The sequence below is a fragment of the Apus apus genome, chromosome 1 (genome assembly GCF_020740795.1).
Source record: "Apus apus isolate bApuApu2 chromosome 1, bApuApu2.pri.cur, whole genome shotgun sequence".
Classification (NCBI taxonomy): domain Eukaryota; kingdom Metazoa; phylum Chordata; class Aves; order Apodiformes; family Apodidae; genus Apus; species Apus apus.
Window position 1 is genome coordinate 121,083,304 of NC_067282.1, and position 13,675 is coordinate 121,096,978.

Below are 13,675 nucleotides of genomic sequence, written 5' to 3' on the forward strand. Positions count from 1 at the left end.
ATCTGCAGTTGGCTAACTCTTTCCCTCCTCGTTAGCTTGTACAGCCCATCATCCATGGTGAAATGCATTCAGATTTATTAGAGCACCTCACAGAAATCTAGGCAAGATCCTCAAAAAGCTTCACTGTGTAGGGAGGCAGGAGGTAAATGAGTGAGGGAGTGGCATGTAGGGGCAAACATGAAAATCCTTGGTGTGATTTTGGAAGCAGACCCCTGTCTCAGCCTCCCCAGAGGCTCTCTGGTGTGCTGAAGTAAGGTCCCTTACTTCAACCTGTTCCAAAAGCACATTAAAATACAGAGTTGCCTAAATAAAGAATGGTGAGCTCAAACTGCAGTGGAAAGAATGGACAGAGAAGATTAACTTCCCTTTTTCCTCTGTAAGGGAACATACCTAGAGGGTCACCTACAGCAGAACTGGGATCCGACTTCTCTGGGAACACACAGCGACCAAGGACTAGGGAAAATTCAGGCTGTTCTCCTCCCCCTCTATTCTGCCTTGGTGAGGCTGCATCTGGAATATTGTGTTCAGTTCTGGGCCCCTCAGTTCCAGCAGGACAGGGAACTGCTTGAGAGAGTCCAGCGCAGAGCCACAAAGATGATGAAGGGAGTGGAACATCTCCCTTATGAGGAGAGGCTGAGGGAGCTGGGTCTCTTGAGCTTGGAGAAGAGGAGACTGAGGGGCGACCTCATCAATGTTTACAAATATGTTAAAGGGGAGTGTCAGATACTATTTAAAGGCTGTGCCACTTAAACCACTGTGGTAGAGAGTGGGTGATAATGGCTATGGGGGAGTATTGCTGTGTTCTTTATGGAATGAAATACATGGGAAAGTGTTTCAAGTTGGAAAAGTTAGGAGGAAAAATCAGACAAGTTGACTTGAATGGTTCATTCACTTACAGAGTTAAGACTGTGAAGGCAGGCAGCCTCTGGAACCATGACAAATACAGCCAGACATGTTTCTCCTCTTGTGAAGTAAACCTGTGTGAAGTTGCTGGGAATAGTGGGGGAAACGCAACCGTCGGAAAGAAAATGTAAAAGCTTTTTTAGTGTTCATTTAAAAAAATAACAGAAAGAACAATGAAACTGAAATCCCCAAACATTTTACTCTGGGGACATTACGGCAGGACTTTACATCACAGTAATGTGAAGTATCTGCTGACTGATGTGAAAATGATCTTGCAGGTCTCAGCTCAATGGAAATACTCTGTCATAAAATCTCAAGGCCTTTGCAAACTGTCGTAATTCCCACCCCTTCAGGTGGGACCAGGTCTGGGTCTCAGTTCTTCGTTTGCACTGGGATTACTTAGAGATGTCAAGAGAGTTGCTCCTGGTTTAGTCCTGAGATCACAGTCTCTCTAGGGGGATTTAGGAAGCCCATAAAATGAAGAATGACTCCTGACTAAGCATGTCTCCTGAGGAGGGGTCAAGGCAGGGATAACTTTTAGCCATCTTAACAGAAATAATGATAATCAGATTTCAAGATGAAGAAGCAAGGGGATGAAGAAGCCCAAGATTTCTCAGCTTCCTTCACAAAATAAACTTCTGCCTTGAAAAGAGTAGAAGTGGAGTTCAAAAGTATTGGACAAAGAAGAACTTACCCAGAAGGAGCTTATCAGGCTTTGAAGCATTCGGTAATGAAAAGGGTCAGAGCTGGTAGCATATGAGGGTCAAAACAGGCAGATACAGAAGTTCAGCATGAGCACTGATGGAAATGCAGGTCCATTTTATAGCTGTGGATCAGAGTAAAATATTTCACAGTGACACCAGTCAGAGAGACTTGAACTGGACTTCATGCATATAAACAGCCTTGGCTTCCTAAAACACGCCACACTCAGTCTCAGGGAAATCTGTTGTTTTTTCAGAAGACATAGAAGTTTACAGGATTTTTTGAATGGTTACAATATTTTGGATGTTGCGTGAGACTTTCTTCTTCCATCCCAGTTTCTTACTTTCAGACATGGCACATCTTTATGCTGTAACATACAGAAATGCCACTAAGCGTTGAAACAACCTTAACTGAATTTCCTGAATCTGGGGTATTTGTTCTGGGAATGTTTGCAACATCCTGGCAATGTGTGTTTGCTCCTGCCCTGACTTACTGATATGTCCTCTCAACCCTCACCTAATTTCTATCTTTGGGAACAAACAGGCAGCTTACTATGTCTGAGAGGAGGTTGTGTATCTAGTGGCAGTACCTGCAAAGGGTCCTGAGGGCAGGTGAATCGGTGGGGAGGCAGCCTGGAGCACCAGGGGAGGTCACTCTGGGCAATAAAAATACCTGGGAAGAAAAATGCAGCCTGCTGGGAGCTGTTTTCTGGTTCCCTGTGTTTGCTTCTAGGGTTACTGGACCACAATGTCTACTCCAAGCTTGCAATGCTGTGAGTGGACCACAATGAGTCTGGGGGCAACAGTCTGGAGTCCTCCTTTGCACCTGAGCCCCATGCTCAGGCCTGCCCATCGAAGAAGTACCTCTGTCAGCCTGGGACTGGCTGGCAGAAAACCTCAGGCAGAGGATTTGGGAACAGCCCTGGTTTATTTGCAACAGGCAAATTCAGTCATAACACTCAGTGGCTGGCAAAAATACTACTGGGGTGGTTAGACATGGGGTACAATATTGCTCCTGTCTCAAAAGCTAGAGCTACATGAGGAGGGATTTTCCTCATCAAAGTGCAAGATGAGGGCAATGTTTTGACTTCCTTTAATACAACAGAAAGGAGAAGAAAACTGAGAGTTGCATTTCTTTAGCTAAATTTTAATTGCAATTTCTTAAAAAAAAAAAAAAAAATGGGGGGAAAATACCTCAAATTCCTCCAATTTGATACAGTCCCACCAATGTCAACTGAGTCTTTAGTAGGCTTGGAGCAAGGTCCAGGCCAAAAAATTTCTCTCTCTAAAAGGAGCAGCTGAGATTTGAATTTCAGCTTAATAACAGTGTTGACAAGAAGGGTTAAAATGCCCTAAAAACATTTAGTAAAGCCAGTTTGTTTCTTGTTTGGCACCAGCATTGTTAAGGCATTAGAAGTCCTTCTAAAAGGTCAACTAGAAAATGTGTTAAGCACCAGAGGTGTGTGTTGCAAGGAGGAGAACTGCTGGAGAAATAACACAGGTTTCCTCAACCCATGCACTCTTGCATGCTCAGGACAGCAATTCTGCTGGAAGTGTATGTGAAAACATTTCAGTCAACATTTCCCACCTACAAAGTCTGTGTTATGCTTTATCTCGCCTGAGCTAATTCATCAATATTCAGGTATGGCCCATCTTCCCCAAACTTCCTAATAATAATAAGAAGAAGAAGAATAAACACCCTTCAAGATGTCAGACAGCATTCCAAGTCAGGGGTTGTTGCTAGCACAACATCAGACTGCAAGATTGTCTGGCCACAAAAGGAGATTTGCCAAGCCTCAAAATACAATGTTAATGAACCACCTTCAATTAAAAGCAATGGTAAGAAGCCACCCCAGAGCACTAGCAGCTCAGCAGCTGTCTGAACGAATGTCACCACTTCTGGTTGAGGAAGAAGGCACAAGCAGATAGAAAGGAGCTGCTCTAGCAGTGACCAAACCATACCTGACTGGCACTTGTTTCCACCCAGGAGCAAATTTTCCACAGCAATTTTCCTTCAGTTGGACTCCAGCTGCACTGAGGCTTTTCTAACCACCCCCGCCCTGTCAGGAAAAAAAATCCACTGCCTCTTATAAACAAATCAAATCTTATACAAGGCTTCAGTCTGGAGACTATCCTGTTTGACAGTTGGCTTTTCCATGGATTAGGGTGTTCCTGACTGTCAGGTTTTGCTGTAAAAACAAAGTTGATTTCCCTTATGATTATATACCTCCATATCTATTTTACCTGCAGTGATGATGGTAATGGCACATAATCAATTCATAGTAACAAAGCACAGTAATAAATCTCACTTACAGGAGCATATCACAGACTTCTCAAGTTTGGCTACAGAATCACAGAATGGCAGGGGTTGGAAGGGACCTCTGGAGATCATCTAGTCCAACCCCAGTAGGAGCACATTCATTTCAGCACACATATTAGAGGTTGCAGGGAGCAAGGAGGATATTTGTGGCAAGTTGAAATGCAAGTTTTCCCAGTCCCTGGTTACAAATGAAGAACCTGATGATGCACCCACTGTGCACTCTTGCACTTATCTTTTTTTAAGTGATTAGCTGTGCTAATGAGATGAAAATTCATTCAGTTCCTAGGTGTGATGAGAACCATCAGCTACAGATTCAGACATTGCTATAAATACAAGTGAACTATTTCTGATCCTGAAATGATTCTCAGGTTCTCTGATGTAAACAAGAGTTTGTATCAGGCTACAAGCTTAGACCCTTATTTTCGTCCTCTACTCCATAATGAAAGGAAGTTCACATAAGGCAGGTGCAGTCATGTAAATAACCTGGTTATTAGGTAGTATCTGAATAACCTGGGGGAAGTTGGTTATGACAAAACAACTGGTGGTTTATAGGAAGTCAGACTTGTCAACTAAGGGGCTTGGTTTGGTTTTGAAGTTTTTGGTGAAATTTTTTGTTTTGGGAAGTTTTCTAAGGAAATTAAATTTATGCAGTTGCATTATCTTGCGTCTATCATCCTGTTTCCTTACCCCCAGCACTTTTTAAGCCACAAATTGTCTCCAAACAAAATTACGTCAGCCATAGCGTGGAGTTCTTGGAAAAAGCCTTTCTTTTATGTTTTTATAATTTGATTAACAGGCCCTTGAGTTTTGGGCCAAATGCAGAGGGGTGGACACTGCTGGTCTCCCATGGAGGTCACATGGTAGGGCAAAGAGGGTAGAAAATTTGGGAAGGTTTATTTTCTGTTTCTCCCTTCTGCCACAGCTGGAGGGGCCTTGCAGACAGCTGTACACCACAGTAAGAGGTCCCAGTCATTCAATGTTAGACATCTGCCTTACAGACTTTACATATGAGATTCTGCTGTCACCTTCCTGTGTTGTTGTGCTGCAGCACCAAGTGAACCAAGACCTGAGCAATCCATTCCACCCCAGAGCTGTCCAGCTTTGGCTGGAGGTTGGACTGGAGGCCCCACAGAGGGTTCTTCGAGCCCAAGCTGCACCATGAGCCTTTGGCCATGTCCCAGGCCAGGAGATGGGACCCAACAGGCAGAGAATGAGGAGAACACTAACAAGGTTAAAGCCAAACAGTCTCATGGGGCATATACCTCTCTGGACTAACTTGATTTCTAAATTGGGTTTCTTTTTAGCAGGTGGTATATGCAGCCGTGCTGTTGTACGCTTGCCTCTCCTCCTATCATATCTGCTCTTTCTTCCCAGCAATTTCAGAATACAAACTAACTTCCCTCTAAAGTGAACAGAGAGAAAAGAGCACATCTAGCATGCCATTCATCTAAGCTATTTCAGATCACCTCAAGTGGACATACACTGCTACCGAAGCTTTCCAACTGGTTTCCACCCCCAGAAGCCCTTCCTCAAGGCACCATTTCACTAAAGACTTTACAGGCACCCTTATGTTTTCAGTGGAATAACCATGGTCTTCAACCTCTTTTTTCTTCCTGTTGCCTGTCCCTTTCCTTTTCATTACTAATCATCTCAGCAAGGAAACTCAAGTCATCTTTCAGAATATCTGCTTTCCATAGTACAATCAACCAAGAGATGCAAAAAGCTCTGCCTAAGACATGTAATCTTGCTCCTTTCCAATCCTGCTTTCTCCCACTGAATCCTGAGATCTGCGAGGACTACACCTACAGCTTGGAACATAAAGCTGTTTCTCAGCTCTGGGGCTGAGGAGCACAATACATTTGTGTTAAGGTGAGATCCAGCCATGCACGCCAAGGTCTGTGCTTCTCATTCCTGGACGAGCTTGAGCAGATCCCCTAATTTGAACAACCAGGAGAGAAGAACCTGTACTTAAGGACAGAGGCAGCCAAAGTTTTCTGAAAGTTTTTTTTGCCCATGATGGGAAGTATGATAAAGTTAAAACAGTCACCCATGGTGGCTCATAGTGGCACTGTAAGGCAGGCAGGGAAACAAGTCAGCAAGACACCACCACATGTGCACCAAAAAGACAAGAGCTGGTGGTTGGAGAGCAAGTGGACAGCTAAAAACAAAACACAGTTCTGCTGACTTGGCATCCCCATTTTACCCACCAAGTGGTCTACTGAGAAGAGAAGCTGCTGGTGCCACGTTCCTGCTACTGCAGCTTGAAAGCAGATTGTGAGATCATTATTTAAAGCTATGACATCACCGTAGGGCTGGGCAAAGGTGACAGTGGTCATAGAAGGATAACAAAAATTCTGATAAAATATCTGTAAGGCATCAAAATACTTTAATCTTTCTCACTTTTTACCCAGCAGTCCTGAGCTTCCTCATTTTTAAAATGAAAGCATAAAATCTCTAAATTTTTGCAGGTTGAGAAATGCAAGTCCCTTTGCTCTTACAGTGTCAACTGCCTTTACTCTCACAGACAATGTTTAGGAAAGGGTATTTCTACGGGAAATGTAGGATACAGCTGGACAAGCACATTTGTAGAACCATCTGTTTCCTTTCATTGGCTTGCTTACCACAGCACGGCTCCCTAGAGAGCCAAGAGCACTGACAAGCTTGTGTCAAAATGCTTGTGTACAACAGGAGAGCTGTGAACCTGCAGCTCACCTTTGCTCAAGTGTTAGTTATGGGTCGTGTATACCACCAAGATTTGCCCTGGTAGCAAGCATTGGTGGTCAGGATGTGGTTTTTCCCTTGGTTCCTCCCATGTGGGCTTTCTACCCATGTTTTCAGAGAGCCAACCAACAGTGGTGCAAACAGACAGATGGAGTTGCTATCTTGATGGCTCTCATTATCAGAACCAACCCAACAGCAGAAGTCCCCAGCTTGTGCAAGGCCTTGGCATGATAATCATGGCTAAGCAGAAGTATTTGCACAATCTCCAGTTATTATTTAATCTGACACCTAGGGTAAAATGGCATTCTAATGCCTTGCAAAAGTGCAGAGTGATGTCAAGGGCCATAAAATTTCTTACACAAACTTTCTCAATTCAGGCTCAGAAAAGAAAAACCAAACAAATACAAACATGCCTCACATATTCTGACAGAGGAGCTGAGTCTCAACCTCCTCTTCCAGCAAGGTGTGAGCAGACATGTCCCTACCTATTACTGTCCCTCTTGTCTTGTTTAGGCAGGTTTCCTTCCAAAACAAAAGCTAACAATGGTGAGAAACGAGGGCAGCAGAGCCTTTTCTTACTCTTTAAAACTCATCTCCAAGGGACAGGCCACAGGCAACAAGCACAGCTTCTTTTTGAAAGGCACGCAGACTGACAGAAGTCCAAATGAAATGCGGATTTGTATCTCTTCCCACAGTTAGTCAGTAAGGCTAGAAGTCTCTGGAGAGTTTCTTAAATACATACAATGCCCTCTCCCCCAAGCTGTGCACGCAGGTGCCCCCAGGGGAATGGAGAGGAATACAGATATCTCCTAAACAGGAAATTCCCAAGTCCCTGTATGGGCAGACAGCAAAGGAAAGCTCCTCACACTAGGGCAGCCCAAGTTCATATAGCCATCTCCCATTGTCATCACTCCCTACACACAGAAGGTCTTCATTTTCCTGAGGGTATTATGCTCTTTAGCAGCATTTTGATTGCTTAACCCATCAGATCTTGGCATCACCTGAAGTTTCATCTGAGGAAAACCTAGCATGCACCTGTAAGTTTTCCCCCCAGTGGATCGGAGCCACATGGCAGAGGCTGATGTGGAGAGCAAGCTCTAGAGAGCAAGTCATCCCATCCTAAACTAAAACCAGACAAACTACAGGCTAGAATGTCCTTTTCTCTCCACCAGGCTTCTTTAATGCTTCTGGCAACTAGCTCCCTGACAAGCTGTCTCCTGGAGACAAGAAGCTCTAACTGGAGCTAATTGGTCAAAGTTGCTTTAGGGTGTTGCAGAGAAGTTGTTTGCTGGCCAACACTGCATGAACAGTCATGACTGATGAGTTCATGTTGGATCAACATCCCACAAGATGCTCCAGCAGTACAAAATAAGCTGAAGTCAAGCATGGGCATGCAGCTCACCATCAGCTAGAGCATCTGACAGAGATGTTGTGCATGTTTTTTTCTGTACAGCCTGCCTTTATGCCAGATGCACAAGGACAGACAGGCAACACCTGGTCCATCACAGAGCCTGTTGGTACAAGAGGAACCACCCAGCTTTTTTGGCACATTTAAAACATTTTATGGAGGGTTTTTTGTGGGTTTGGTTTGGTTGTTTGGTGGGGTTTTTTTAGGAAAACAACGCTATGTGTCATTAAGCCCAAGAACTGTGAGTTGGTTCAAGAATCCCATTGTTAGCTTTACTGTGGCATTGGATTATGGCTTCATCATGAGCCCATTCTGCCTCAGGTCTTGTCTCAGATGTATCATCTATTTTCACAAGTATCAAATTCAGCATTTAAAAGGAGTTTCAGTAAGAAAGGATGACACCAACAGAGGTCAGTGCATCACCGTAACTCAGTCTCTCCTAATCTCAGCTGGTAAAAATAGGTCACCTTATAGATCATGAGTTTTTTTAAATGGGGGAAGTGTTGTAAGTAACAAATTTTAAGAGGAAACATTCTAGTCACTAGCTCATCTTAAGAATAATAACAGAAGAGGAACAAACAACAAAACTCCCTATTTTTAAAGGAGAAATAACTGTAGTGAACCTAGCATTTTTTTTGACATTTTTTTCCTCCTCTACTCCACTACCACGCACAAACTTCTAAAGCAGATGCTGAAAATAAATGAGGAGTTTATAAAATCACCCTATGTGGTTTTAATTCCAGGGAGACCTTATAACAGCCTTCCAATACTTGAAGGGCACTGGGGAGGGGCTTTTCATCAGAGAAGATAGTGATAGGACAAGGGGTAATGGTTTTAAACTGAAAGAGGGGAGATTTAGGTTAGATATTAGGAAGAAATTATTCACTATAAGGGTGATGAGGAATTGGAATGGGTTGTCCAAGGAAGTTGTTGATGCCCCATCCCTGGAGGTCTTTAAGGACAGGTTGGATGAGGCTCTGAGCAACCTGGTCTAGTGGGAGGGGTCCCTGCTCATAGCAGGGAGGTTGGAACTGGATGATCTTTGGCCCCTTCCAACCTTAACAATTCTATGATTCTATGTGACAGGAAATGTCCCCTATGAACTCTGGCTCACCTTAGGACATTGTATCTGCATCGAGAAGCAACCGTACATGGAAATGTACTGTTGAAATGGATAAAGCCCTTTGTGAAGCAGGAGGTTTACTTCCTGGCCTATTGAGAGATCCTTAGTGACAGATTGTAGAAAACAGCAACTCTTTTTCAGTGACCTGCCTCTTGTGGAAAATCAAGAGTAAATTCCTCAGATAGCCACCTCGGAAGGGCCGCGGCAGCTTCAATGCCTGCCTGCTGAGCAGAGATCACCTACAGGGAAGAAGTGGGAAGGACACACTCAGAGCTGATTCATGTTACTCCCACTCACTCTTGTGAAAGTGGGAGCAAACAGACCTCATTGGCATTGGCAGTGAGTGGGAGGATATTAGGAAAAATTTCTTCACCAAAAGGGTTATCAAGCACTGTAACAGGCTGCTCAGGGAAGTGGTCAAGTCACTATTGCTGGAGTTGTTTAAAAGACATGTAGATGTGATACTTAAGGGCATGGTTTCGCAGTGGACTTGGCAGCCTGCTAGGTTAACAGTTGGACTCAATGATCTTATGGTTATTTTCCAACCTATAGGATTCTACTCAACCTCACTGTCAAAAGGCACAGGCCTCCACCATCACTCAGTGATGGCCCAGGTAACTTTTTGACCAATGCCACCTACATTTGAGAGAGGAGTTCAGGTCATCAGAACATTAAGGTGGGATTCAGCTCACCCATCTCCACAGATACCTACAGTGTAGATGTCTGCTGATCTCTGCACAACTCAGGTAAGACTCCTTTTGCAATCCAAAGGAAGTAAATAATTAAAGGGTGCAATTCACTAGCCTCCAGTAGACATCAGTCTGCTGAGTTACACCCTAGAGCTGCCTGTTTCTCCTCCACACAGCAAAGAATTCGTTGGTTTCAAAACAATAGCCTTTCCTCAAAGAGCACAAAGGAGAGGTCTAGAGAAGGGCAGAGAGCCCTGTCCCAGGTGGGAGTCTGGCAGAGGACACAAGTGCACACAGCTGTGGCCAGTCATCCCAGGAGCACCACCTGTGGCATATTCAGCTATCCCAAATTATTCCAGGCCAGCAAAAGTACAACCTTTCCCAAGCCAAGATAACACATTAAGTTTGTCCATAGTACTCTTTTTTTTTCACTTTTTATTTGTTTGTTTGTTTTCAGAAGGAGTAATTTATGCTGAATAGCTAAAAAAAACCCCACCATCCCAGAAAAAATTCATGGCACAGCATCATCTCAAGTTCTTCATGTTTTTCACTCCTTTTATCCACAGCAATATCCCAGGACATCTGGAGCTTCTGTCCTTGGTTTGTAGCTGCTAAGAGAAAGCTAAGATCTAGCTGAGCCTTTCTGTAGAGGCATTCAAAAGATGTGTGCCCTATTTCCATTGATTGTGGCTGTACTGGCTTTCCTGAGTTCCTATCACATGAGCAAGTCCAAGCTGCTCCACAAAAGCATGTACAGGGGCATGGGGCAGAAGAAGGTAGAAAGGCTGAAGGGGTATCCAGGTGCAGGCAGGAAGCATGGCATAAAGGAGGACTGGCCAAAGTTAGTCTGCTCCACAGCATCTGGCAGGGTATTCAGGATACAGCTCAAACCCCACCTGTAATCCTTTACAGATGGGGAAGAGCAGGAGAACAAAGACCCCTGATCAGGCTTTCTAGCAGGAACTGGTACTTCCTGTCACATGGAAAGCTTCTGGGTCCACATACACCCTCCTTTTCCCCGAGCAAAGTTAAGTACTCTCAGACCAGAGAATGCTTCGCAAGATGCCCAGCATCCTGAAACAGAAAACAGCCTAGCACCACATCATAGGCAAGGCTCCCCTTACCTGCTCCAGAGCAGCCTTACACTCCTTGCCTTTCTTGTAGCCTGCCTGTCACTGCTCCAAACTCTTCATGTGGCCATGTTCACCCCAATGGCTTTGATGTGGGGATAACTCCATCATCCTCCACAGTCCCACATCCTGCACTGACAGTCCTTACCACATTAGGTACAAATGGGTCCATTGCTGACCAAACCAGCTGCTTGGGCCTGAAGTAATTTTAAAAAGGTGGAAGGTCTTTGCAAAAAGTACAGGAGTGGGCAGTTCAGCTTTTCTCCTACCACCCTCTCCCTTTTGGATTTAAGAAACTATCAGCAGGCAAGGAAAGCCCTGCAGAAGATGGAGCAAGCATCTTCAGTTTTCTCTAAGTGTCCCTCTAGTTACAATTTTTCTAGTTAAAGACTTAATTCAAAATCATAGGTCCCACTTGCCTTTTCCCACACCTGCAGGCAACAAGTCCTTCCTCTCATTGCTCTGTCACATTTCTCTTCATCATCATCATCATCTCAGCTTCCATGTTAAGTCTCACCTCTGATAGCTCTTTCTCTTCCCCTTCATCTTAGAATCCTTCCAATGTACCAGTGCTGTGATATCAATTATTTCCAGAAGTCACCACACTCTTGGCAGTCTATTCACCCTTATCTTCTCTTCCCTAAAGTGGCTTGGGTACTGCTAGACAGAGAGTTGCACACTTTCTTCTTTAAGAAGGCAGCAACAGAGTGAGGATGAGGGTCTTACACCTCCTCAGAGGTTATCACTGTTTGCATTTACAGTTCACATGAGTCTTATTTTGGTGCAGGAGGAGAACCCAACATCAACACCAACTGTTTCTTCCACTTTTGGGTTGTCAATACTGCAATGAGCAGCCCAAACTCAATAAACCACTAATTTAAGAAGATAATCAGAACAATAAATAGATTAACAAAGATTGCTAGAAAAATTATTATCATAGGATCATAGAATGGTTCAGGTTAGAAGGGAACTGGAAGATTATCTAGTTCCAACGCCCCTGCATGGACAGGGACACCTCCCACTAGACCAGGTTGCTCCAAACCCCATCCAGCCTGGCCTTGAACACTGCCAGGGATGGGGCAGCCACAGCTTACCTGGGCAACCTGTGCCAGTGTCTCACCACCCTCACACTAAAGAATTTCTTCCTAATGTCTAACCTGAATCTCCCCTCTTCCAGTTTAAAGCCATTACCCCTTGTCCTATCACTATATGACCTTGCGAAATGTCCCTCCCCAGCCTTCCTGTAGCTCCTTCAGGTACTGGAAGACTACTATAAGGTCTCCCTGGAGCCTTCTCTTGTCAGAGCTGAACAACCCCAGCTCCCTCAGCCTGTCTTCATAGGAGAGGTGCTCCAGCCCTCGGATCATCTTTGTGGCCTTGTCTCCTTGTCCAGGATTAAGAAATATTTTACGTCTCCCTATCCAGGATTAAGAAATATTTTTACATCATCTTTTCTGCTCAGAGTCCTAGGTACAACACTAAAAGCAGGTGGAGCAAACCCTCTATCCCTGTATTTGCCAATTCCAGGCCTGTGACAGCAGGTGGGTGCAGTCACAATGCCAGCATAGCCATGGTGTTTAACCAGTTTCATTCACATCCTAGCTGCACTTAGGAATGTTTGGAAACCCTCTGTTGAGATTTAATCAGTTTTCTCAAAGACATGTCTTTTTGAGAAGGCAAGAAAACGCAGTCAGGTTGTCCTACATTAGCTAGAACACACAAAGAAAAGAATCTTCCCAGTTAAAAGTCTATTTCAAATACAAACAAAAGCGTGCAAGATAAGTAAGATTTGTCCAGCCTGGTACAGGTTAAACATACATTAAACATAGTAAATACTTAGAAAAACTTATCAAAGGTAGTTTGTTCAGAGCGATGCCCTTCAAGGAAAGCCAGTTCCTGTCAGTCACTGCTGTCTGTTTGACAAGCTGTTTCATGTTCTGCCCGTGATCCACACTGGGAAAATACCCCATTGGAAGGTTACCCCTGGGCAGGCAGCAGCCTTCCTGCCATGCTTCTCACTTTGTGGGGCTGACCCACAGCAACCCGCATCCTCAGGCACCCAGTTACCACCTCAGAGTCTATTATGGCCAAAGATTAGAGATACTGGGTTGTTCCCTACATGGACAAAGGGAATGAACCCAATCCCATACCCCCTTCCTGTTCAAGACAAAAGGCCTTTGACTTATTTTGGTTAATGAGGCTGGAGAATAGTCCCACCATGTTTTTCAATCAACACTTCTTTTTTAGGAAGAAAAATTTCAAAACACTAAGTTCTGAAACCTGAAGTAGTGGACCTTCGGGCAACAGAGAAAAATTAGTCTTCAAACCCTTCTTCAGTTTGGGAAGCTGTGCTATGACAAGAGAGAGCCCAAAGCACTTGGGCCCTGGAGTCTGAGAGCAGTACACATGATGCATCCTTTTAAAAAGGGAGGAAAGGAGTGGCTGGAGAACCACAAACCAGTGAGCATGGCTTGCATTCTTGGGGAAGCTCTAGCAAAAAATTATGAGGATATTAAGGATTTGTCAAGACCAAATTGTTTCAAAACTATCTACTTTCCTTTTCTGGCTGAGAGAATAGCCTAGTGAACATGCAATTCTGCGAATAATTGGGTATTTTTTATTCAATAAGGTACCTGCACACACTTCCTACTTTTTTTTTTTAATTAAAGGTTAGGATACT